This window comes from Cricetulus griseus, chromosome 4 (genome assembly GCF_003668045.3).
Source record: "Cricetulus griseus strain 17A/GY chromosome 4, alternate assembly CriGri-PICRH-1.0, whole genome shotgun sequence".
In the NCBI taxonomy this organism is placed as follows: Eukaryota; Metazoa; Chordata; class Mammalia; order Rodentia; family Cricetidae; genus Cricetulus; species Cricetulus griseus.
Window position 1 is genome coordinate 223,331,423 of NC_048597.1, and position 27,654 is coordinate 223,359,076.

The 27,654-nt window shown below is 45.3% G+C and overlaps 1 long non-coding RNA gene across 3 annotated transcripts; it reads right to left on the reverse strand.

Annotated features, from left to right (window-relative positions):
- Positions 1-20,262: 20,262 nt before the first annotated feature.
- LOC113835598 lies at positions 20,263-23,660 on the reverse strand. 3 transcript variants are annotated; one of them, XR_003485246.2, is made up of 3 exons: positions 23,537-23,660; positions 22,052-22,243; positions 20,263-21,461 (listed from the first exon to the last, which is right to left on the reverse strand). It is a non-coding gene; the product is annotated as an uncharacterized LOC113835598 (long non-coding RNA). The 3 variants fall into 3 exon arrangements; XR_004769777.1 differs by lacking the exon at positions 23,537-23,660 and having other exon boundaries at positions 20,263-21,444; positions 22,052-22,292; XR_004769776.1 differs by lacking the exon at positions 23,537-23,660 and having other exon boundaries at positions 22,052-22,292.
- Positions 23,661-27,654: the final 3,994 nt, after the last annotated feature.

A 27,654-nucleotide genomic window follows, 5' to 3' on the forward strand; every position in this document is an offset into this window, starting at 1 on the left:
ATCTTCTCGGACCTCGGACGTCACGCCAGATACCTAACAGCCAGGTGCCCTCGAGTATAAAGGTGAAGATGACTTTGCTCTCCAGTGCCAGCATCACATCCCCCTCAGTGGACATTGTTCTGGTGAGTGCCCCCACCCTCCATCTGGCCTTTGTCTCTTCTGGTATTGTTTATGGATCTTCTCAGCTAGTATCTTCTCTGGAGACTAAAAGTGTGTAACACCCACACACTGGGGGAAGTGTCTGCCTGCGGGGTGTAGTCCTGCGAAGTGTATCTCATTCTCAGATCCACCCGGGTTTGGTAACTGCATAGCTGGCTGATGGCTCACAGACCTCGGTCCATGAGCTGGGGAAATCCACAGCTACCAGAGTCTGAGGCTTTTGTGCTCTGAGCTGAGTAGAGCTCAGTGCCTCCTTAGAGTCTTTTAAGAAACATCTCACAAACTTTTAAATTATGCTCCAGGGAGCCCCAACATAGGCAAAAGCTTCTGCAAAAGAAGTACTCAGATTTGAGAAGCCTAAGCCTGAAGGACATCAAGGATAAAACCAGTAGCAACTAAAACCAAGAATGGACTGAGTCCTTCAGTTATTGGCCAGAAAATGGCTCTGAGTTTTCTGTCTCTGGCCCTGGGTAGAAATGTGACCTTCTAATGTGACCTTCTAATGTGACCTTCTAACATGATCTTCTAATGTGACCAAAGATCATACGAATTCTTAACTAGATGAAGTCTTTCAGGTACAGAAGCAGACATACCTGTGTTTCCTCCCTTAAAGATGAACCCAGATGGGTCTGCCAATCACCTGGGCAGGCAAAGATCTCCCAGGAAGTTTTCTGTCTGACAAACTTTAAGAAATAATGTATTACCTACCTAAAAATGTACGTTTCCTCAAAGATCTCTTGGGCCACAGGCCACTGTCACCCTGAAGTGCAGTCCTCCCTGGCTGCCCTTATCCTTCACCTCAGTCCACTTCCCTTCTGCTCTAATCTGTTTGTGTCTCCTTGGAATTCTTTCTGTGGAGATCACAGGGAGGTGGGGTCTAAAGTAAGATCCCAGGACCAATGGCATTGTCCTCAGATATTGGGGTTTAGTGGGAACCACCTATGAACAAAAGTTCCTAGAAAGAGTGGCCACATATGCCGAGCCTTCTATGGGACTGATGAGCTGATTAGAATTTTGATGACCATGACCGTGGGGAGGCTGGAATGTTGCAGGTCCAGAATTTTTTTTTTTTTTTTTTTTTTGGTTTTTCAAGACAGGGTTTCTCTGTGGCTTTGGAGGTTGTCTTGGAACTAGCTCTTATAGACCAGGCTGGTCTCGAGCTCACAGAGATCAGCCTGCCTCTGCCCCCCAAGTGCTGGGATTAAAGACGTGTGCCACCAACACCCGGCTCTGACTTAATATTCTTGTAACTAAAACTTAAACCTTTTGGAATATATTGACAGACCTCCAGCTCCCACCAACTAACTGAAAGGCTAAGAGTGTCCTCAGATAGAATCTGAGGCCTATGGCAGGGATCCCCTACTCTGCTGTAACCCACATGCCTGATGCCCCCATGGAGGTATTTGAAGAGTGTTCCAGATTTCTGATGAATTTGTGGCTGTTAAAATTCCATAAAACAGTTGTCATGCTGTAACAATAAGTCTTTCTTGCCTTCAACATGGCAAGAACAACCATTTGGACAAGCAACTGCTCTTACCTGGACTGTTTGTTGCTTTATAAACTGGACATGCAGAACCCACAAGAAAGTGACTGCTGAACTTACAAAACAAGATGAACAGTCCTGAAGGGTTCCTGCTGAAATGGAGAAGTGTGCCAGACACACTGTGGCCTATGGGCTGAAGATGAATGCCCCAACATTACAGAGGAACTTTGGGTGACTGTCCAGGTAGCGAGATGTCTCTGTCAGCTCTAGGGTTTATATATTATCCTTCTGTGGTCTTTGATGGAGTTGAAGACAGATAGTTATGGTTATAGTTTTCTTCAGTTATTATAAAAGATAAGTTACCCTTCTTTTTATTTAGACAGAAAGATGAGATGATGGGGGAGGTCCTTCTGTGTATAAGTTTATCTTATTGATTGTTGAATAAAGTACTGTTTGACCAATGAAGCAGCAAGTTAGGTGGGACTAGAAGTTGAGGAGGATTCTGGGAAATGTAGTAAGGATCCAGGCAGGAAGTGACATAGCAGGGAGACTCATATATAAGCAAGGGCAAGAAAGAAGTCTTTCCTTTTTCTCTCTTCCTCCTGCTTTCTGCTCTGCATGAGACCCAGGAAGAGGAAGCCAGTGGAAGGCGTCCTCCATAAGATAAGTTTTATGATTATGGATGATAATTAAGACTGAGCTAGCAAGTAAGAAATCCTAGGGATTGGCCAGCAGCATTGTACCTAATATAAGTTTCTGTGTGCTATTTAGGACCTTAACATTGCGGCGGGCATAACCCGGGTGGCTGGCAGAAAGACTTGTTGTTACACCATGCTGCAACACAACATTTAGGTTTCCAAGTCACAGTCATGCATAAGTATGCTAGATGTCTCTTATTGCTTTTGAGGTGAGAGTTGTGGTTTTGTGTCAATATTCCCAAGGAGTTCTAAGAGACTTAGACTTTTTCCTGGAACAAGGAATTGGACAGAGCACAAGAATATTAGGCAGCACAAAAGAATTTATAAGAATTTATAAGAATACACTTCCAAAGGAGGAAGATGACCAAAGTAAAGAGATTATACCTTCAATGGCAAATGCCCAGCAGATGTGGCAGTTTAATGTGAGCAGTAGGGAGGGAAAGGCAGGTGGATCTCTATGAGTTCAAGGCCAGCTTGGTCTGCATAGAAAGTTCCAGACCAGCCTGTCTCTGGCAACTGCCTAATAAGAGATGGTGACCAAGTCACATTGCACAGGCTTTTTCAGTTATTTGCATATCAAAGGCTTCTTGGGGGTCATTTACATATACATGTGGTTCTATGTACAATGTCAAATATCACGTCTCATTAGCATTTTAAATCTCCACCCAGAGCTGTGAATTTTAGCATCAAAAGAAACCACTGATCATCTTAAGACATTCTGGAGTGTCTCTGTGCATGCCACAGTGCTCAGCTTGGTCTAGCCCAGTGTTCTCAACCTTCCTAATGCTATAACCCTTTAATACAGTTCCTCATGGTCTGGTGACCCCAACCACAGATTATGTCACTGCTACTTTGTAACTGTAATTTTGCTTTTGTTATGTATCGTAATGTAAATGTCTGATATGTAACTCCTCTGGAAGGGTCATTTGAACCCAAAGGGTTCCTGCCCACAGGTTGAGAACCATGGTCTCTGTCGGTGAGCTCTGTGTATGTGTGGCACATGTGTAGCATGTGAGTTTGGGGGAAAGGGCAGGATTTTTCAGTTTTCCTCTTTCGCAATAGGTTTCTAAGTTTTGCTAATTTTGCATCTTTTGTTCTCGATTCTTGTGGACCTCATTCTCTGTCCTCCTGCCTCAGTAGGGCAATTCTAAGTAACAACAACTTAGAGGCAGACTTAATGGCTTTCCTTTCCCTTCATTATCAGTGGCTTGAACTGGGCATTAGAAATGGAAGTTTGGTGTATCTATTGCCTTTTGAAGTAACTGTGAGCAGGGCAGTTACTGGGCCCTTGTGAGTTACTCCAGGAAGAAAGTGAACATGGGTGGCTGGGCAACATTTGGGTGTGAAGAAAAACTTAAGGAAGATAAATTAGGAAAAAAAAGAAAGTAGATAGATAAAAATCAACCTTACATGAAGAACAACCAAGAGAGAGAGAAAGTTGCTGGATGTCTGGGCATCTGATTAATGACAGAAGTCATGAAACTGGCTTTTTCCTGTGGGCATAGCATACTCATCTCATGGATGAGAACAAGACACAGGAATCATGCAAGTAGTTCAGAGTAGGGACCCCAAACCAGCCATTTCAGGGAAGTCTTTGGGTTGTGAATGAAAATGGAAACAAAAGGAGGAAGACATGACTAGCCCTGAAGTATGGGAAAGATTGTTGTTATAGATATTACGGAAAGAGCAGGCAGAGGGAGGAGTCCAGGCTGAATTTGGCTGACCTACTAGACCATACCTTGACATGGAGGGAAGCCAAGAGGCACGCCCCAGGCTCCCAGTGTGTAGTGGTGAGACTGGGCAGGGAGAGAAGCAGAAACCTCACCCCTGGGAGGGAGAGGTTTATGCTAGGGATGGGGTCAGAAGGGCTGGGAGGAGCCACAGGTACTGAGTGAGACTGGAGTTTGAGACCGAACTGTTGCTGGCCAGAAGTGAGCTCTGGTTTCTATTGTCTCCTAAAGGAGCACTCTGGCTGGAGACTGTGCAAGTCCTTATAAAACTCTGGTCCGGATACAAATTCATTCTGGCAAGCAGGTTTAGAATTGCACCTCTAGATTTTCCAGGTGAACACAGATAGCATCTATTCCTCAATTTCAGCCATATCCTAAGTGGCCTTAGGGTTACCTCTTCAGAGCAGGGAAAATTAATGCGATCTTGAGGACATCTGGGCTTTGTTGAAGCTCCTTAGGGCAAAGCTACTTCCTCTTGGTCAAAACCAAAAGAGAATCTAATTTCTACCTCTGAGAGTACCTAATATCCTAAGGTACAGAACGAAGCAGAGCCAATCACCTAGCAGAGGGGTGATGCCTCATGAAGGCTGAATCACCAAAAGCCATGCTAAAGAGATGGGTGGAATAATTATCCCTTAATGAAATGGTAAACTTTTACTGCCTGGAAAGCCTGCCCTCAATGCAGTGATTTGCAAAATCCCTGCAAAGCAGTTAAGCCTGCCTCCCTTGTTTCTTTTTCTCTTAAGGTAGAACACATAAAAGAATATCTTTCCCTTTTTCTTCTTTTCGTTCTGTTGCTTTCGGATACAGGGAATGTCTTGGACTCCCTGGGCTTTCTCACAGTTCTCTGAAGTTGTCCCTCCCCACTTTCTGTCACCAGGCTGCTAACAAATGGCATGGTTTTCTCTCTTCCTCTTCTCATCTTCCTCCTGAGAGTATCTGCCAAAGATGAACAACTTCCTTTTTTTTTTTTTTAATTCTAATAAAATCGTCCTTGAGTCGTATTCTTAGCCCACTCTTAGATTCTGTTAATAAGAAGACTAAGAACCCCACAGAAGATCCCAAAGTCTTCAGCAACACCATCTCCATCTTTGGAGTAGAGATATGTTTGGTCACATTGCTATGGCAACAGCATAAGTGGAACAACACAACTATGGTAGTAGTGGTAGTAGCTAGGTGTGCGGCGGTGCTAATGGACCTGTTAGCACCTCTTAAGAGAAGATGGGGGTGAGGGCCACAAGACCTTCAACTGGAATCCCAGCAGTTGGTCCCTCCTGGTTCCATCTTGAGGCAAGTAATCTCAGTAAATGCTTGAGTGCATGACAACTCTAAAGTCAACTGAAAGTGGCAGTCTGTGAGGCTGTCTGATAGGGAAAGACATGCTGTTGTCTACACTGTAAGTAACACTCCTCACCAGTATTGAAGGGCCCAGCCTCTCACCCAGCCCCCTGCTTTGGCAGCCATGACAGACTGCAGAAAAGACCCAGCAAGATGTAGGCCCCTGACTCAGCAGCATGTGCTGAGCCCCCAATTGTTGCCCTAATCACTAGGAAACAACTGCCAGATACCCTCCATGAGGCAAGGAACCAATCAGAAGTTATATGGCAGGCTCTGGATGTGCTTTACTGATAATAGTGGCATGTGGGGCGTAGCAGCCATCCTGGGAGGGCCTCTAGGTCCGGCAACCTTTCTGCAGCTACAGCTGACCAATCAACTCAGGACAGGTTTCACCAGCCCAGAGGTGCACCGACCCTGAGATTGTTACTATGCAAATAGCAGACCCCCCAGAGACTCCCTTCACTCTACCCCAATATATGCCCTTTCCCACTGCTGCTGGGGGTTCCTCCTACTCTACCCGCTATGTTGGATGGATGGAGGACCAGAGTTAACTAGTGTTAACTTTTAAATTAAAAAGACTCTTTGCTTTTGCATCAGATCCGGTCTCTTGGTGGTTTTGGGGGTTCAGAATCTGGGCACAACAACATCATCCTAAGTAAGCCCAAGGAACTCATCATCAGTTTCTCAAATTGGAATTAAGAGGAATCTTTACATTGGTCTTATCCTTGGTGGCCCATCTGTGATGAATAGACATCTGTACGTGTCGTCCCAGGAAAAGTCACTCCACAGACAGGATCCACACACTGCCCTGTCCTTCTCATTCACTGACAGCAAAGGATAACAGATTGCACACATACAAGGGGGGGGGGTGTGGAGTTCTGTGTTCTCTAGAGTTACCTAAAATACCCTCCCAGTTGTCCTCTAAGTTTGACTTTTATAGGACCTTGGAGTGGAAAACAATCCATGTCTGTGCAATTGTAGGTTCACTAGTGTTTAAAGTGGACAGCGAGTGCTGAAGACGAGGGAAAGAAACCACTTTCCTCCCCCACCACCTTCGCCATCTGTCCTGTCCTGCAGGCAGAGTAGAAAAAGCCTTGCTCGAGTTGGCAATAGGCTTTCATCATATGTTACTAAAGAGTCCAATCAGAGTTTCTAGATCCTGTCATTACAAAGCTAACAAACAATTGGAAATATATATATTCACAGCCCTCAGATTGTTTGCTGTGACTTCCCAGTGACACAAAGGGCAGGGGCACTCTGTCAGAGGAGCATTTTCCTATTCAACCCTGCCACTGTTTTCTTAGCACCATTATTCAAATAAGTGAATTCGTTTAATTAACTTCTCAGACAATGCATGCATTATTCAGTAGATTGCTCATTAAAAGTGTCTTCCCACAGCCTGCGCTGGGCTGCTGCTGTCTCCTCCCTGGCTGGGAGGGAGGCAAAGGTCCCCACGGTAGGGTCTGCCTCCAGTCTGTACTCAAGAGAGGAGGTTGCACAGGAAGAAAGGACATGGTGACCTCTATTGGGATCATGCTCGAGCTAAGGGATGGTATGCACATGGGTGTGTTATAAAGAAGTATGAAAAAAATCTGAGTGAAATCATGACCTGAGAGGAAAGAAATGCAATGGTTCATTTGTGGTCTCACAGTGTTGCATGTTCTGAGAAAGTTCCCTTGCTGCAGCCCATCTGCTTCTTTGTGACTGAGTAGCCGTGATTCATGGCTTCGTGACAGTGGGTTGGACATCTGGTCAGGCTTGTACACATAGAAGAAATCTCTAACCATCCTGGGGATGCCAACTGTAGCTAGGGCAGCAAGTCTGATATGTTGGGTTGATTTTTGTCAACATGACAGAACCCAGAGTCATCTGGGAATCTCAACTGAGAAAATGTCTCCATCAGATTGGCCTGTGGGCAAGTCTGTGGGCCATCTTCTTGATTACTGATGGATATGGGAGGGCTCAGTCCACAGTGAGTCCTGTGTGAGCATAAGAAAGCAGGCTAAGCAAGGAACGGATAATAAGACAGTAAGCAGCAACCCTTCCCAGTCTCTGCTTCAGTTCTCATCTCCTAGCTCCTGCCTAGCTCCTGTCTCTCAATAACCTGTAAGCCAAATAAACCCTTTCCTTCCCCAAGTCACTTTTGGTCATGGTGTTTTATCACAACAATAGAAAGCCAAACTAATATACCTGGCAACTTGCTTTCTATTTCACCCAGATTCTAAGGAAAGCAGCCATATGACCCTAGGTTTGGGAGTCCATCCTGGCCAGGAAGGCATAGCAGTGGGAGCAACAGGCAGCTGGTCACATTGTGCCTACAGTCAGGATGCTGAAAGCAGATAGGAAGTGGGGCTTGACTAGAAAACATTAAGGTGTGTCTCCAGTTATGGACTTCCTTCAATAATCTCCAACTGCTAAAGGTTCTCAGACTGTCAAACCCACCAGCAGCTGGAGAGCAAGTGTTTAAATACGAAAACTCGTGGGAGATATGCCACACCTAAACCATAGCACATATGCTTCAAAAGCAATTGGATTAGCCTGGCCCAGATCAAATTGTGTGCCATCGCTCCTGTGTGGCTGGCTTGAGGAATAGATATTCTAAGAAGCCCCTGATTCTTACCATGCCTGCATGCTCTGTCTCTGCTGAGTTTGAGTATGGAGCCTGCCACCATTTAGCTACATTTATACCGTTTTCCTGTGGCTCAGCCAAGCATTCCAGATAGAGATACTGAGACTTCTCCACCCATGGCATCACAGTGTAGCCACCAGTACATACAGAGCGAAACAGAACGTGGTTCATGGAGTACACCTTACATTAAAGGATGCAGTATGAAACTAGGAAGTACCAGTGTCTCATCACACAAAACCTTCTACAAGCTGAATGTTTTTGAGAAAAGACTTCATTTTGCTTTGTTTTTTGAAACAGGGACCCATGTATCCCAAGTTGGTTTTGAACTCACTATGTATTCACAGGTGGCTTTGGACTCCTGATCCTCTCAAGTACTGGGATTCTCGGTGTACACCGATATGCACCACCACACCCAGCTCTTCGTTCTCTTTCTTTTCCCATATCAATTGATTGTATACCACACAGTTAGTCTAAATGCCACCTAGGAGCATGTCTTAGTAATCCTCCATCTGGAAACCAGAAGTCACCTAAGTGCCCAAGAGAAAGGAAGGAGCTTGGGGCTGCTGATACAGTTCGGCTGGTGGGGAGCTTGCTAACATGCAGGAAGTCAGGAGTTGATCTCAAACAGCACATGGTGTTATCCCAGGGTATCAGGAGGCTAGGAGGAAGTCCAGAGAGGCCCAAGTTCATCCTGAGCTCCATAACAAGTTAGAGATCATCTTGGGCTACATGATATACTGTCTCAAGATGAATAAAGACAAGAAGGGAGGAATGGAGGGAGGGAGGGGCGGGGGAAGAAAAGAAGAGAGGAAGAGAAGAAGAGAGAAAAGAGAGGAGAAAGGTAGGTTGAGAATAAACGGTTGAAAGAGTTGACTATGTTTTCTTGCACCTTGATAAGCCATTGCTTGTGCTCTGAAAGGAGGGCACTTAAACCTTGGTTATAAATTTCAGGGTTTTTGTCCTTAGCTTTGTGGGGGAGATCTGGGAATCCACCAAGAGCTGGAAGCAAAGGAATCTCGTTTCTTGGTCAGTGAGGAGAGGACAGTAAGGCCGTCAGTCATTTCAGTACTCACGATCAGGCTTTGGTGGCAACAGACAATCTGTAATGTAAAGATAAGGCTTGGCACAACAGTCAAGAGAACATGCTACTCTTGCAGAAGACTCAAGTTCAGATCTCATCACCCATATTAGGCAGCTCTCAACTGACTGGCACCCAAGCTCTGGGAGATAAGTCGCCTTCTTCGGGCACCCCTGTGTTGTGAGGTATCCACCAGAGAAGAATGCTTGGTCATTGTTTTACGCCAAGGGAAAGTCTTTATTAGCTGGCTGGTGACCACGCTGTTTGTTTGGGGTCCTGGTGTAGCCTCAAACCTTTCTCAGGGTGAGTTTTTAAGCATGAAAACCATATTCTGGGTTGACATACTTCAGTTAACAAGAACAGTTAGCCAGAAGTGGAGCTACAGAAGCCAAAAAGCAAGGTTAGTCCATTTAGAGACTTTCCCAGAATTGTGGACATTGATGGATTAGGTCTTTGTTTTCATTTTGGCAGGTGGTACTGTCTGCATACTGAGTTTTATGGCCTGAATGGTATTTCCATCATGGAGTCAGTTGTGCTAAGGTCTGGGGACCCACAAAGGTCTGGGACCCTGTTATACTTAGGCACTGCACACACACATGGGGGTGACTTGGCCACACACATTCCCACCCCACATACACAATTAAAAACAACAAAACAGGAATTTCTAGCACCCTGAGTGCCAACTCCAGGAAAACAGATAAAGAAGAGGAGCAGCATTGCTGCACACTCCTTGTGAGAAGCTAATGGGGATGGCAGTGTTCCCTAATGGTCAGCTATATGCCAGATGGATCTGCAGCACAGCTTCTAGGCAGGCAGGATTTTCCACATTCCACAGGTGGAAGGGCTGAGGCCCTCCAGTGACTCCCTGGAGACAAGAGCTGCCTGGTGGCAAACCACCACTTCCCCCCTGTGCTGGAAACGGTCTGGTTACCTCTGAGGCGGGGCTATACACGGGTGCAGCCTGTTGTGGAGAGTGAGGGTAGTCTGGGCCCCACTTCCCATGGTAACAGTCTTTTCTAAACCATTCCCCAGGACTCCCTAGAATCCTGCCTGTGAGGGGGAGGCTACTCCAGCACTCAGAACCTTTGCAAACCCTCGGTAAAGCAGTTCTCCAGATGTTTTCCAAATCAGGATATGTGAGATCCTCCAGCTGTGCATGTGCCCTTCTCGAAGATCCGGGTGCCAGGTTATCTGGGGAATGCAGGATGCTTGCCAGGGAGGCACAGCCAGACATCCATGCTCTCCTTTCTGATGCCATCCGCCCTCTGAGATCTGTCTCATCTGGAGGAGGTTGCACACCCCTAAATTTCCTTAGAATCTCTCTTCTTTCAAAGGCTATCTGCATAGAAATCAAATAGCTACTCCTTCATCTTCAAGATTATTATGATTGTTTGATAGCTTGTCATTAAAAGTGACACAGAAGGGCCCCATACAGAGGGCCTCCTGAGGAAGGCTCAGAAAAGGGAATCCTCACCCATTTTCTGCTCCACAGAAAAGCAGTTCCTATCACAAGAGCAATTGTAGTTCCACATGCTTTATCTTAAAAAAGATTTGTGCATGTGCGTGTCTTTTTGGGTATATGCACACCCGTGTGCAGGTGTCTGAGGGAGCCAGAAGAGGACATCAGATCCCCTAGAGCTCAGTTTGGATGAGGATGGGTGCTGGGAGCCAACTCAGGTCCTCTGTATCACCCCAATACCTTTTCTCTTTTGCTTTTTTGAGCAAAGGTCTCCTGTCTTCCAGGCTGTCCTTGAACTCACTATGTAGCCAGGATAATCAGAAAATCCCCCCCCCCCCGATTCCTTGCCTTAGCCCCTCAAATTCTGAGGTTACAGATGTGAGCCACAATGTCTGGCCTGATCTTCTTCAGTGAAGCTTAGCCTGACTAAATCATTTTATGGTGGAGACTCTTTTCCAACCTTATGAATCCCTGTTTTCCTTACCTACACCCCCCTTACCTACACACCTACATATAGAGTTTATATGTAGACTCTATACGCAGCACTACTTGGCACTTCCTAGATGGTCATTAGAGATGTGTGCATTTGCATAAAAAAAGTGAATTTTTATACAAAACCCAGTAAAGCCGATCTGTAGCCATGAAAGTGGATCAGGGCCATTAGCAGAGTCACACCATAGCTCATGCTTGTTATAAATAAAAAAAGCAATAAAACAAAACAGAGAGAATATATCTAACAACCCCGGAAGCAGTAACAAATTACCGCAATGGAAAACCAGAGCACACTGATTGTATGAAACTGTGAAGATTTGAGTCCAATCTTCCTGTTCTGATGAACCAATAACCTTCTAGTCTCCATGGAACCTTCTAGTCTCCCTGGATTCCACAAGCTATCTTAGGCAGAATGCTGGTGTTTACAACTATGTATCAAGGATCCCAGCTGATTCACTAATTGGGAGTTTTTATGAAACAATAAATAAAATTTCTCCTTGCCTTTCCTGGTACAGAGGTAATGACTAGATAAATGGATTCATCACACGGGCATCCACAGGGTAACCAAATTTATGGCAGAGAACAGGTGGCTCGGATCCACGGCTCTAATCAGATTTCCAGATATGTCCCCCACGCCTTTTTATTTGTTCATTAATAAAATCCACAACTCTCTGGATCGATTCAGGTCTTGCAAGTACCGAGTCCCAAGGATAGAAGCTGTCTGTGCTGGCAGTGTGGGTCAGGAGGGAGAGCGGTTGGGAAATAATGACAGATTCTGTTCATTGGTTGGGGTGGGCAAGCTAAGAATAAGGCCCCACACACCAGAGTCCAAGCCCCACAGCTTCCTAGGATGACAGTGACCAAAAGATTCCATCACATATACCACAGTCGTCAACTCTCTATGGGTTAATCTGCTTTAACTTGTATATAGTTTTCACAAGAAGGAGAGAGAACACATCAGTTCTGTCAGTGGGTTTCCTCCTCTTTACTTCTCCCATGTATCTTGAGGCAAAGGAGGCTGCTCTTCAGCTCTGCACTCCTTTATCTTTCTTTCCTCTTCTCTTCCTACCTGCTTTCCCTGCGGATTTCCAGTTGCTTTCCTCTAGGCCACGCCCTATCACCCCAGAAGTTCAATGTTAATTCCAAAAGGTTGTTTCCTTATTTCCATCCATCCCTCCCTAGGATAATAAATCTCCAAACTATGGAGACAATGAATGACTGGTTTATGTAAACAAAGATGAAGAAAAGCACAGCAGGACTTCAGTGTTGGCCTACAGGACAGCAGTGTTTGTCCCCTTTGTTGTCATTGACTGTGCTCTTCAGATCTTATTGTCAAGGAGATCATATATACGACTGTGTTCTATGCCACCATCACAGTCCATGTTCATAAACACACCCCTCCATCCAGATTAACCCACTGAGAGTTGATGACTGTGTGATATTTGATGGAGAAAGTAGAAGTGGAGGTCAGGGGCTGAGAAGCAGCTGGACTTACTAAGGTCCAGAAAGAGTTCAGAAAACTTCATTAATAAATACGGTACTTCCTGTGTCTGGTGGCTCACATTTGTAATCCCACACAAGCCTGAGGCAGGGAGACATCCCTGAGTTTTAGGCCAGCCAAGGCTATCTATATAATGAGTTCCAGGTGAACCCGGGCTAGAGCATGAGACCATGTAACAAAAAGGAAAAACAAACACAAACAAAGCCAGACTAAATAATGAGTAAATACTTAAATACAAAAATCATCTAACTCATGCCAGATTGAGGACCTCCTTATGGCAGGGAGTGGGTAAAATTCTTGGGCTATGTCAACAAAGCCCCAACCTCACTGAACTAAGTGAACCTATAATTCTCATATTGAATACTAATTTCAGCTCTGATGAGAAAAAGTATTATTATCACTCACTCAAAATGCGCCAAAACAGAGTGGAAAACATGTCTGAGCTGTGGTCTGCAGGACTTGCAGCCTTCGTCTACTTCTCCTGTACCAAATTGCACACTAGTTCCTGGCAGAAGCAGAGTGAAGGGCTGGGCAGATGATGGATTGGGCGATAAATTCCTGGTATGTGTAATGACAGGGCGGGGGCTGAGAGAGTAAAGGATCACATCTCCCAACTGCAGCATTAGCAGGCATAGCAGCGGTCTTTTGCTGTGTTTACTCTTGGCTTAGCTCTTTGCTGAGAGCATTTTGAATATTACTTGTGTTTTAGAGCAACAATGAGTTAGATAACAGCTATTATCCTAATTTTAGTGGTAAAGATTAAAGAGGATCAAAAATTCACTCATGTTATCACAGACATTAAATGATATATATCTGATCCAAGGCATCATTTGACTCCCATCAATTATTCTCTTTAGGATCAGTGAAGATTGGGGAGCCAAAAGCTAGCCAGTACTTAGTTCTGTCATAACTCATGGGTGGGAAGCAATGCCAGAGATCCTTCCTGGTCCCTCATCATGGATTTAAGCTGAGCCAGGTCAAAAGAGAAAATCTTAACAGCAGGGGGAAAAAAAACCCAAACCAACCAACCACACAAACAAACAAAACAAAAGAGCCTCCCTCTCACACACACAAAAACCAACCAACCAACCAACCAACCAACCAACCAACCAACCAACCAACCAACCAAAAACAACCTCCAACAACCCCCACTTCTCTCTCTCTCTCTCTCTCTCTCTCTCTCTCTCTCTCTCTCTCCTCTCTCTCTACACACACACACACACACACACACACACACACACACCAAACAGACAACAATCCCTGCACACAAACAAAAGAAAACAACAAAAAAAAAACAACCAACCAACCAAACAAACAAACAAACAAACAAAACCCTTTTCCTCTTCCCACCATAGCTCTTTACATTGGTCACAGGCCTTGTCAGGTCTGGCCCTTGCCCATCACTGTGTTTGTGCTTACTGCTAGCCAGCTGTCTTGGGAAACCTAACAGACCACATAGATATCTAAATGAGAAAGCCACAAGGCAATTATAAACAAGATAAAGTTATGCTGGGGACTGGGTGCATTAAAACCACCTGTTCATGCTATGACAGGCACAGAGAAAAATACTCATTAGCAAATGATTTACCTCTCTGATGTGTGGGAAGCTGGGGAAATGTTTGATATATTTATAAATAAACAGCTCCCAGTCTACAGTGTTTAACAAACAAATGCCGAGTTCTGTTGAGTAGAGTGAGTTCTTTATTTTCCTCTCCAACCTGTTCTGAGTTCTGTTTCCTTTTTGGCCGAGTGGCCTGAGAACTCCGAGTGGTCTGACTTCTCCCCTCCTTTGAGAGCCCTGTGAAGTCATTGTTTTTCCTATCCCCATCTTCATCCACGCTGTCTTTGCTTTAGAATGGTCTTATGCTTTATTTTTTTGTCTTGTTTCCTTGGAGTGTTGGGGTTCACTTTGAGGCCTTGTGCAGAAAGACCATCCTTTTTTATAATAAATTGCTTGAATAAACATAGTTCCCCTTTTTTGTAACATTTCAGATTCTAGAACATTTTATATTATGATTCTGCTTCATCTAAGAATTTTCAGAGTTCTTTAATGGCTACAGAATTCAGTTCAAACTCCTTTAGGCAAATGCAACGTTGAAAACCATTCATTCTGGAGGGTGACTTAACTCAGTTGGTAGAGTGATAGCCTAGTATGCACCAAGTCCTGGGTAAGAACCTGACACTGTAGAGAAACAGTTGCAGTAGATACACTTGTGATCCTAACACCTGTGATATAGAAGCCAGAGGATCAGAAGATTCAGGTCACCCTCAGCTACACTGTGGATTCTAGGAAAGCTATTTGAGACCCCATCTCAAAAATAAAACTAAGCAAGAAAACAAATAAAAAGTTCACATGTTTAGTAATCTTCCCTCGCTTACTGTAGGATTAAGGAGTGAAAGGGGGGGCATTTTACCATCCCAGGAACATCTAGTATCAACGAAGGTGTTGTATGTGTCATAGCTGACACAATAAAGTGGATGGGAGTTGTTAGGGTTTACTTTAAGCTGAAATGAGGGGGTGCCTTATTATTCCATGTCGGCTGCATCTTAGAGGGTTTGCTGCCTTCTTAGCATGTATTATATACTCTTCCATCACCCCACATTGCATTGTCCTGGGCTTTAGGGGTGGAAACGTAACAGAATCTAACATGACTCATGTCTTCCTTGCCCTTGGACTAAGTTGATAGTTCATGGTCTTGGTGAAGAGTAGAAAAAAACACAGAGATTTTTGCAGAGAAATTTAGGTCAGGGGCACTCTCAGATTCTTTCCAGGATGGATAAAAGGAGGCCTGATGGCCCAGGAGCTCCTGGTATCATCCATTTGGGGAATAAGAGGAAGCCTCGCTCCAGGAGGATCCTACACTGTGACAAGATGCAGAAGACTGATCGGACTGATTCTCTGATGAGTTTCTGAGCTGGGAGATAAAGTATTGCTTCATGACTGAACATCAGGTGCAGGTAAGGGATACCTCCTTTAATTCAAGCATGCTTGTATATTATTCACTGCAACACTTCCGGAAGGCTTAAGTCTGGGGCCTCATGTTCTGATGTCCATCTTCCAGGGCAAGTAACTCTTGTCAGTCCTTTTGTGTTCTTCCAGTTTGGTGTCATTGTGTTAGGTCTCTCCCTAGATGTGCTGGTTGTGGTTTACCCAAATCAAATGCCCACATTTTGCTTTTGGGATGCCCCCATCCCCATCCCCAGACATACAGTCTGGATGTCTCCAATAGGAATCCAGGCTCAGCCAATAAATTCGCCTGTGTTTCTCTGGTTACCAGTCTTGGTTAAGTTGTGTGCCCGTGGCTAAAACAGGTTAGTCTAAATGAACAGAGCCTATCCATTAGCATTCACTCAGGAAGGAGACTTGCATAGTAATTTATCAGAATATCTACTGTAAAGAATTGGGAAGGAGGGGCTGGCAAAATAGTTCAATAGGAAAGGGTGCTTGCTGCAAAAACCTGGTGACATGAGTTTGAACCCTGGAACTCACTAAAGGTGAAAGGAAAGAATCAACCCCACAAAGTTATCTTTTGACCTCCACACAAGTGTTGTAGAATGTTTGCCCACCTACACACCCACCTCTGACACTCATAACAAATTATTATTTTTAAGAAATAGAAATGATGTATGGGAATTAGCTATGAGGGGATGGAAGGAAAAAATCTCCAGACTAGCCTAGGACTGAAGAAGCCATGAGGGAGCAGATGTAGATGGTGGTAAGTTTCCCCTAAGCCAGGACTCAGGCTCTGATGGAGAAGGTGCTGTGGTGGGTGTGATGGCGGCTACAAGGTACCCAGACCAGAGCTGGCTCAAAGATGCAGGGGTAAGGGCAGTTGGCCAAGATCCAACTGTTGGGTTGCCAGGGAAATTCACCAGGAACCGGCCTCAAGAGTTGCTGTTGACCTTGCTGGAGGGCAGGCTGGAGAGGTTGATGAAGTCATTATTAGTGTACTGGGAGTCCTGGGAAGCTGTCAGTGAGGTTACCTAGTGGAGGCAGACTGCTACATCTCCATGCGGCATGCTCAGAAGCCTCCCTCAAGGGCTTGCTTCAGAGCTCACCACCGAGAAGGGGGATATTCCATGTCTTCCGCACTTGCTCTGGGAAGACATGGAGGCTGTACTAGCAAAGGGCCCTTCTTAGACTTAAACAGGTTCATTTGCAGTGCCCTGATGCTTCTTAAGTAGTTCAGAAACCCAGGCTTGGTGGCACATACCTGTGATCCCAGAAGAAACCTGGGCATGGTGACACACACCTGTGATGCCACAACTTGGAAGATGGAGGTAGGGAGATGAGGAATGCAAGACCAGCTTCGGATACATGGCAAGTTTGAGGCTAACCTGGGCTACATGAGACCCTATGTCAAAAATGGCTGTGATGGGGCAGGCTGGGGCTATGGTCTGTGAGCAGTGCTTTTGCAGTGTTGTGTCCCTGGGTTCACTTTCTGACACTAACAACAACAAAACAAAAGCAAAAACTGACCAAACAAACCACAGACAATACCAATGGTTGTCCTCAGGCTCCCCCTGTATTTTCAGGTAGGTAGGCATCAGGCTGCCACATGGTTCACACATTTTGCTACCGTATCATGTTAATTATAATGGGAAAGGGACTGAAACTGGGAGTTTAAGAATGGCCAAGTAGGCTTTCAAAACAGGATGCAGATTTGGGAGTCTTAGTATTAGTTCCCTGGAGTGAATAAAATTCCTTTCTGAGTGCAGTCTTCAGAGTCAGCCCAAATGGGAAACAGAGACCTTAGGATTGCCTGCCTCCTTTTGGCATAGATTGCTTTGTTTGTTTGCTTATGTGTTCTTTGTTTGTGACAGGGTCTCATGTGACCTTGGCTGGGCTTCCTGTGTAGCTGAGGATGACCTAAACTTTGGGCCCTCCTTCCTCCACATCCCCAGTGCCCAGATTACCGGTACCAACATGAGCCTAGTCATGGGACACTGGGGATCAAATCCAGGGTCTTCTGCATTTTAGGCAAGTACTCTACTAACTGAGCTATAGCTCCAGCCTAGCATTAAATGATTTTTATCTGAAAGACAAATGAAAAATGGAAATATGGCCCCATGAGTTTAAATGTTTACATTTGAAGAAACTGTCTTTGTGTGGGTCCTTCCTCTCTGATTGCTGGGAAGTAATTTACCTGAAAATCAAAACAAAGGAAAAGAATTTTGTCGAACATAGAAGAGTCTGCTGATGAGCCATACACTCTACTCTATGGCCTCTGTGCTGCCTACCAGGGCTGCTTGTATCCAATCCCAGTCATTGGGATTATATCTGACAGATGGGACATCACCCTATGAGAACATTTCCAAGCATGCCATAGTCCAGATGCACTTCTCAAAGCAGCTGGCCCTGGTCCCAGAGGTGACAGACTTCGGAAGCAACCCATTCTGACTGTTCTTGTGTCTCCATGAGTACTGCCCAAGTCAGGAGGCTGTGGGAGCAGCTTAGAAGTTGACGCTGGAAAAGCAGAGGGCTGGAGAGATGCTGCAGAGGGCTAAGCCCTGGCTGTGCACCTATAGATGGGAAACCTGAGCTCCAAAGCCAGGGCGGACTCGATAGCACAAATCTCTAGTCTCAGCGCTCCTTTGGTAAGGTGGGAAGTGGAGATGGGAGAATTCCAAGAATTTTTTGGGCCAGCCAGCCTGGCTTGTAAAACAAGCCTATCTAAAACAAGGTGAAAGGTAAGGTTGTACTGAGATCACCTCATGCTCTCACACACACAACACACTATATTCTCTACTGGAGATGGAGCAGACAGTGCAAGGACACATGCAATCATCATTGAAAATGCACTGAGCATAAAACAGTTGCAAACTAGGGCTAAAGAGATACTCAACAGTTGCGTGCAAACCAAAAACCTGAGTTCAAGTCCTCTAGAGTTCATGTATAAAGCAGGGTGTGGCCATGTATGACTGTAACCACCATGGTTGAGGGTTGTGGCAAGAAGATTGGGCTTGCTTGCTGTCTGCCAACCTAGCTCTGGATTTAGGGAGTGACCATGTCTCAAGGGATTAAGATAGAGAGCAATACAACAAGACACCCAATGTCCTCCTTTGACTTTACCACATGTGCCCACTGATGTACAAACCCACACACATACAGGTGTGTGATTATACCACACACACCTCATACACATACATGCTGCACATACACACACACACACACACACACACACACACACACCAAGCAAACAAAAAGTAAATATAAATGAATGAAAAGAAAAATATGGCCCTTCTTGGTTCCTGAAGTTTGCCAGATGCTGTACATATGTCTTTTATTTTATACTTGGCCTTTATTTTATTATTGATTTTATTGAGACAGTTCTCCAGGCTGGTCTTGAACTCCTGATCCTTCTGCTTTCTGCTTCCAAAGTGTTGGAATTATATCCACATAGTGCCATGTCCAACAGAGCAGGCTTTCTAATATCTGCTTTGCTTCAGAAGTTGAGAGCACAGTCTCCTGACTCAAGGCATCCTGGAGCTGCACTCTCCTCTCTAATGATCTTGGGAAGAATTAAAGGCTGATGAAAGAGCACTTCAGAGAGGCATGCAAGCCTGAGAACATGGCTTTGCTCATGAAGGAAGTCTTTGATATAGTAGAACAACAGTGATATTATTGTCACCCACAATTCCATTCTGAGAACAAGCGCTATATATAAGTCCTAAGAGCATTTGTGAGGCTCAGGAAGGGCAGCTTTGTGAGTGCAAGAAGAAGCCACTTCAGTACCAGGACAAGCACGCTTTCTGAAGGGCATCTTGCTGGGGTCACAAAAATGGCAGCTGGCCCCCTTAGATGTTCCCATCAGTTCTTTCTCTTCCCGGCATCTGTGTTCTTCAGAGACCCAACATTGCGTCTTTGTTTCCTGCTGATCTCCCTGGCCCCTCAGACTCCAGTGTGATGCTTAGTTGTCACTCATCAAGAAAGACTTAATATTTACCAGGAAACCCGAGAGCAGATTCCTCAGGCCTCCAAGCCACAGCTGATTAGAAAATCCAGAGTTTGGTAATTAAACCTTGAGATGAATATGAACTATCTGGAGAGCTATCACTGAATATGCCCGGCAGCTGTCGAGCATAAAGGACTTCTCTTGTAAGAGAAGCCCTCAGTCTTCAAGGTGTCTAAGGGACCCTTCTAGCTGTGCTCTGGTTGGAGGTTTTCCAGCACTGCTTAATCATCAATATGAACCACAAGATCGCATAATAATATACGGGTGAAAGACCTCAGAAGAGATACTTTCGTAGAAGAAGAAGACCCACACCCAGGAATCATCGAAACCACGAACTCTGGATGCAAGAACAAGAGGATTTATTGATGGCGCCGGGCACCCGGGGACTTAGCTTTTTGTTAGGCTAAGCCCTGAGCCCCGGAAGGGGAGTCCTTTTATAGGGGAAAAAGGCACCGTAATAGTCAGGCGAAATGGCCTTTATCTTTTGCCGGTCCAGATGGCTGACCTTGGGACGGAGCGGTCCGGCGGGGGCCGGGGCCGGCCTTGCGCGGCGGCGGGGAAGTGCCGGCAGCTGTGGGGATCAAGGGTCAGGGGGTGCAGGGGAGGATGTATTCGCCAGCTGCATGCAGGAAAACTTAAAAGAGAAAGCTAAGGGCGGGGGTCTTTCATTCCCCCATTTCTCTTGTAACTGAATGGAATCTTTCATTCAGAGGTCTCTGGATACTCTGGATCTATTTGCTTTAGCTGATGATATTGTTGAGTTAAGACTAAGGCCTGTACAACAGATAGTCGTTCTCTGATGAATTGAGTCAGTTTGTTCAGAATGCAGGGACCAAATATGAGGATCAAAAATAGAATAACCAGAGGTCCCATGAGCGTGGATATAAGGGTAGTCAACCAGGGGGACTTAGCGAACCATCCTTGTTGAGACTCAAATAGCTGTTGCCTCTGTTTTAGCCTCTCCCTAAGTTTGGCCATGCTGTCCCTCTGTTCTGCAGGACCACCTCAGAGAGTGATGTTAAGGATTTCTCGAGTGCACTGACTGACTCTTCTAGGACCTGGATATCCGTGTGCATGGCTTGTTGTAGAAGCTTAAAATGATTAATTCCCTGTAGGGCAACGGTTCCGGTCCCTATGCCGGCTGCTATGCCCCCCACTGTTATCCCTCCTAATAATAGGGCCACGGTAAAGGATATTGGCTCCCTCTTATGTCGGGTTGACTTCTCTAGTACCCTATAAATATATTCAGGTTGGTGATATGTGACCCTGGGCCAAAGTTCTGTCAATATACAAAAGTCAATAGTGGCATTGAGAACGGTAGTAGAGACGCAGGGGGTCAAACCAGTACTGCCTATGCATAGCCCCTTTCCTGAGACCTCAGACAATGTGAGCTTGTGCTGCATGGCAGTTTTACAACTGGTAGGCGCTGAGGTCTGGTGACGCCGGACCCAGACAGTGTCCCCGATCTGGTAGGAATGGGGAATGGTAGGATGGTCCCTCTGGTCTTTATAAGTTTTTTTTTTAAAAAGATGTGAGCCCATATGGCCTAGGGGTATGCTAGGGGGAGTAGGAGGACCCAGTCTCTAGTGTCCCCATCAGGGAGTGATAGGTACTGGCATCCCCTCGCAAGGAAGTTCCCTTTGACTTAGCACTTCAACCAGGGAGAATGGACGGCGAAATTCTTTTCCAAACTGCTTCCTGCTGACTTTGGGACGAAGTTAGGGACCCCAGAAGGTTGAAATGCTAGTCAAAAACAAAAAGGAATTTAGGCAATGGGGAATCCATCAGGGGCTTCTGGTTAGCTGACATTGTTGCAGAGATAGGGGGTGTCCATATCAGCAGACTGGTTCACATCCATAGCAAGTCTAGGGTTCGCAGTCTACTTAGAACAGTCTGAAGTCAGCAACTGGTACTCAGATGTCTGTCAGAAGCAGAAACCTGTTTAAGACATATTTAAACTAGGAACAGAGGTTAAAACTTATTTATAGAAGCCCACGGTGCAGAAAAAGCAGATATCTGGATATCTGTTCAAACAGCAAGAACATATTTATAACTTTGAGTCCTAGCAAAAACTACAGATTTGGGCTATAAGCATGTACATTTTTCTTCTGTCCAGAGAGCTAGGTATGGATTGGACAGAGGTGCCTTTGGCCTGATGAAAAGCCCTTTAAGTTTGTACTTAGATGACAACCAAAATAAACTTAAAAACCTTGAGCTTGTGCCTGAACAGTAGATAGTCATTATTTTATCAGCTAACATACTGACTAGTCTATAGTGGATCTGACTGTCTGATGCTGTCAAGCTGACAACCAGTAATATTTCAGAGATCTGAGAAGGGTATATTTTATCCGAATCTACTAAAAATTGACAGAAGCCAGTTAGAAGCAAGTCCATATACAGTTAGCCAAATCCAAGTTTCTCCATTACCGTTGGAGGCAGCTGTCTCAAAGAACAGCAATCTTCGCCAGGCCTATATTGTGAGAGGTTTTATTTTCTCTCTGTGGAAGAGGGACATGGAAAAGACTGACCTTGTTTTGTCTAGGCAAAGGGGTACAATCAATTTTCCAGCGTCCAGCAGCTTTGTCCACAGTCTCGGCCAGGTTCTGGCAGGCGGCAGGTTTCATATCTGAGCATCTGCTCATTGGTCCAGGTGCAGGAACTGAGGTGCCTGTAATCTTCGGGTCATTGTCAGGATCTGGCAGTCTGTCTGACATTATAAACTTTAAAGATAACAATTTAAATGCCATATTCTGAAGATCTCTGAAGCATTAGAGGTCTGTTTGTCTGTTTTAATTACTTGCCTTAAGCACACATTAAGTATACAGGTGGCTAGGTAAGGTCTTATTTCTGTAAATAATTTTTAGTCTGACTGTAACTGGTTTTAACTTAGTAAGATGTTTGAAACAGCACAGCTGAGCTACCTTATATTTCTTAAACAGTAGCTTAACTTCTTTCTTAGGCAGGGTTTTTCTGTGACTTTGGAGCCTGTCCTGGAATTCGATCTGCCGGGCCTGGCAGACCTTGAACTCATAAAGATCCATCTGCCTCTTACTCCCGAGTGGTGGGATTAAAGGCGTGTATCCCCAATGTTCTAAACTTAAGGCGTGTGCTACCAACATCCTGAGCTTAAAGGTGTGTGTTATCAACATCCTAAATTTATTTCTAAAATATAAATTGTAATACCTTATAATAGATCAGCATCTTTCATAAAACAAAAACTTTACATTGTCAGGCTTTGCTCAAAAATAATTTTAAATTGAAGCTCTTTAAGTACAAACATTAATAAAAACAAACATAAAAAAACTGGTTTTAAAAAGAAATTTAAATTCCCTTAAGGTCTTTCTGTAATATATAGAAGCATTAACATTGTAAATCTCAATTGAAAAACTTGTTTCTAAGATGGTACCTCTAATTTCCATGCGGTCATCTTTAGTCAAGATGGCGGTTTAAGTATTCTTTTTTAATTTTAGCAAAATGGCGACCAGTCAAGTCATATGAACATTTTAAAACAAGTATATATAAAACAGAATTAGCTTAATATGGTTAAAATTTTAGACATGAGAAACCATAGCACAGTTTACATTTTTCTCTGACTTATAATAACCTTTTTTCTGACTTTTAACAACTTTCCTCTGACCTTTTACAACTTGCTTTGACCCTCCATAACTTTCTGTAACAATCTTCTCTGCTATGACTTGCTTGCTTTAATTTTCTATAACCTTTTAGTTCATTTCTCTGACTCTCTTAGACATTCTTAGACAAGTTTCCTTTTTATTATTTAAGTTTCCTACAATTTTTTTTCATTTTTCAGTCAACATAAAAATTTTGTCAAAGTCCCCTTTTCATGAAGTATAGCAAAAAGCACATTGATCCCTGTCCAGGTCGCTGGTGGCCTGCCCTGGATCTTCCGGATCATAGGGAGTATACATCCTATATATTTCTTTTAGTCTCTCTAGAAAAGCGCCCCCCCCCCCGAGACCCGCTGCGAACACCCGGTGATAGAGACGTCCTACCTGCTTCAGTGGTAAAATCCCATTCAGGTCTTTTAAGAGGGCAAGCTGCATCAATTTCATTGGGCAGCTGTTTCTCCTCCGAGGTTAAGGGGACCTAGGCGGCGGCGGCCGCTTCTGCCTCTGGCGGGGGCGGCGGCCGCTTCTGCCTCTGGCGGGGGCGGCGGCGGGCGGTTAGAGGGGGAAAGGAAGGGGGGGCCCTTGGGGTGTCTTTTACCTGAAATATAGTTTGGGGGTTAAAGGTATCATCCCGCGGCCAGCCCACGTCAAAGGCTGGCCATTCTGAGGAACAAAGAGTAATCCATTTGCGTTTATGCACATCAACTACAAAACAAAGACCGAACAACACAGAACAGGCTTTCGCAGCGCAGTTTCGACAGAGTCGAAAGTAAAACTCCAGAAAACAAATGAGCTCACTGAAGCTCCAAGCGCTAAGGCATCTACCCTAGCCAGAAAACAAATGAGCTCACTGATGCTCCAAACGCTGCCAGGACGTCTCCTGGAGCCGCGGCGGGGAGTTCCTCCTCCGAGCCGCCAAATACGAAATGTACTCAGCTGGGTACTGCAAACGCAGGCGCAGTTCATAAGACGGATTCAGACAGACAAGACACAAGACGACACAAGACAGCGGATCCGCACAACGCTTACCTCCCAGACGTGGGTCGGTGGTCCCTGGGCGGGTCTCAATCCCGGACCGAGCCCCCAAATGAAAGACCTCAGAAGAGATACTTTCGTAGAAGAAGAAGACCCACACCCAGGAATCATCGAAACCACGAACTCTGGATGCAAGAACAAGAGGATTTATTGATGGCGCCGGGCACCCGGGGACTTAGCTTTTTGTTAGGCTAAGCCCTGAGCCCCGGAAGGGGAGTCCTTTTATAGGGGAAAAAGGCACCGTAATAGTCAGGCGAAATGGCCTTTATCTTTTGCCGGTCCAGATGGCTGACCTTGGGACGGAGCGGTCCGGCGGGGGCCGGGGCCGGCCTTGCGCGGCGGCGGGGAAGTGCCGGCAGCTGTGGGGATCAAGGGTCAGGGGGTGCAGGGGAGGATGTATTCGCCAGCTGCATGCAGGAAAACTTAAAAGAGAAAGCTAAGGGCGGGGGTCTTTCACGGGCATCCTAGGGTGGGCTAAAGCGAGAGGTGATTTTCAATGCTACCTAGGGGTAAGAGTAATGCCTTCTAAATTATCTCCATCCATTCATATAGGCCTGCAATAATGGTTTCTGGAAATTGGCTCATTTTTTTCTTGTAGGATAGATTTAGGATTTGGAGGAGAGTGGACAGGGATGTACAATTTTTGGAGAAATATTAACCCTTTGCTGTCCGTATTAGAATGGGAACATCATCAGGAGTCATGAAGCATTCCTTTGTATTTTCAGAGTTTGCAGCATTATGGGACACCTATCAAATGTCTTCCTGCTGAGAACCCTAATCATTGCTCTGTGTTTCTCTCCTCTGTGGAGCTAGTTAAGGAACTCCTCACACTGAATTATAATCTCTGCTTTATTCACTAACACTGACATTTTTCAATGGGGTTGATAGTTAGGATTTTTTTCCTAATTTTCTGGTCTTCTATTAGCTTAGTAAACACTTAAAGTGAAAAATAAATAAGAGTGGGGCTGGGGAGACTACTTAGTGGGTAAAATGCTTGTTGTGCAAGGACAAGGACCTGAGTTCAAATCCTTAGAACCCACAGAAGCTAGATGTGGTAGTGCACATTCATAATCCTAGTTCTTCCCCATTGAGATGGGAGGGAGAGGCTGGAGAATGTCACTGTGGGCAGCACCATTCTCTAGGCAGGTGGTCACTGTGGGAAGCACCATCCCTAAGCAGGTTGTCACAATGGGCAGCACTATCCCTAGGCAGGTTGTCCTGGGGTGAATAAGAAAGCTAACTCAACATGAGCCTGTGAGTGAACAAGCAAGGCGGTGATCCTCTATGTTTTCTTTTTCAAGTTCCCTCCCTTACTTCCCTCGATCACAGACTGCAACCTGGAAGCTCAAATCAACCCTTTCCTCACCTCGCTTTTTGTCATAATATTTTAACACAGCCACAGAATGAAACTGTCACACAACCTTTGGCGCAAGTTCTAGGTCTTGGCATCGTAGAATACAGTACAGTTTTATTCAGGATCTGAAGACAGTAGTGAGGACCAGTGGTGGTTTGAATAAGAATGGCTCCCATTGCTCACGCAGTTGAACACTTAGTCATCAGGGCGTGGCACTACTTAGAAGGATTAGGAGGTGTGGCCATGTTGGGGTAGGTGTGGCCTTGTTGGGGGAAGTATGTCACTGAGGATGGGCTTTTAGGTTTTAGAAGCCCATAGCAAGCCCAGTGTCACTCTCTTCTTCCTGTTGCCCGTGGCTTTGGATGTTGTACTCTCAGCAACTTCTCTAGCACCATGACTGCCTGTATGCTCACCATGCTCCCCACCATCGTGACGTGACAGTGGACTAAGTCTCTGAAACTTTAAGCAAACACCAGTTAAATGCTTTCCTTCATAAGAGTTGCTGTGGTTGGTGGTGGTGCACACCTTTAATCCCAGCATTCGGGAGGCAGAGGCAGGCGGATCTCTGTGAGTTCGAGGCCAGCCTGGTCTCCAGAGCGAGTGCCAGGATAGGCTCCAAAGCTACACAGAGAAACCCTGTCTCAAAAAACCAAAAAAAAAAAAAAAAAAAAAAAAAGGAGTTGCTGTGGTCACCGTATCTTTTCATAGCAATAGGACACTGACTAAGACAGGGTTCCTTTTGTTAGACCCCCGAAAACTCAAGTATCCGGGGTCCCAGGCCACGTTTGTGGTCATCCCAATCACCAGGCGGATTCGAGAACTTGCTGCAAACTGCACGAGGCTTTATTGTAATTTAACGAGCTAACCCCATATTAGCTCGGGTCTTTCACCCACCCGCTACGGTGGATGGCTAGAAAAGACGGCTCCTAGGGTCTCCCAAGAGATCTTATAGGACAGCGTAAGGGTAAGGGGAGTGTCTAGGGGTACGCACAGACTCAGGATTGGTGTGCCTCCAGGCTTGGAGGGATTGGTCAACTGGTTGTTATGGCCCAGCCCTCCCAGGGTGGTTGCTATGCTCTCTACGTCATTGTCATGCACTTGTCCGTAAAGCACACCCAGAGCCATAAAGCTTAGCTCCACCAGCTAACTTCTGATTGGCTCCTTGTCACGAGGCAGGCATCTGACTTTCTAGTGACTAACTTCTGATGGGTTCCTTGTCACGAGACAGGCATCTGACCTCTAAGTGACCAAAGCAGGTTTATGACAAGCACGTGTTCAGCTGTTATGGCTGCTGAAAGGGAAGCTGGTCCCTTCACTTTTACATCTCGTCCTCATTATGTTGGGGATTTTCCATTTTCCATTGCTGTAGCCAGAGACAGATACTGGAGTTCAAGCTGAAAATCAGAAAAGCAAAGCAGCCAAGCCACCAGAGAGCTCTTACTTCTACCAAGGCTCAGGCAATCCTGTCCTCAACATGGCTGGAGATTTATTGCTAGCACTGAGACCCTGCTCTTATCTTATATACCTCTCTAGTGTTGGGATTAAAGGTGTGCACCACCACTGCCTGGCCTGCATGCCTTTGCCTTCTGACCTCCAGGCAGGCAAGCTTTATTAGATCATAAACAATGTATCACCACAAACTGCCCATCCAGCTTGAAGAGTTTCCCTCACTGGTTTGCCACCAAACCTAAGCAGTGTATTTAAACCAACACCTAGACTTATTAAGTCCTTCTTTTATCTTTATTTTTTCTCTGTGGGACTCTGTATGTCAGGATGACTTGGGACCTGGGATTACTCTTCTGCCTCTGCATCCTGAGTGGTCGGAGTATAGGCACTAGTCACCATGTTCTGCTTATAGAATGTCTCACTGGATATTCCTTAAGATACAATCCACTCTTGTTTTGGAAAACTGTGGTGTATTACTTAATGTAATTTTAGTTAGCATTTGTGCTGGTTAATCACATGTCAACTTGATAAACTAGAGGCATTTGGGAAGAGGGAACCTGAATTTAGAAAGTGCCCCCATGAAACTGGCCTGTGGACAAGCCTGTGGAGCATTTTCTTGATTGGCCGTTAATTTTTCCAGCTTAATTTGCGTGGTGACTCCGCTGGG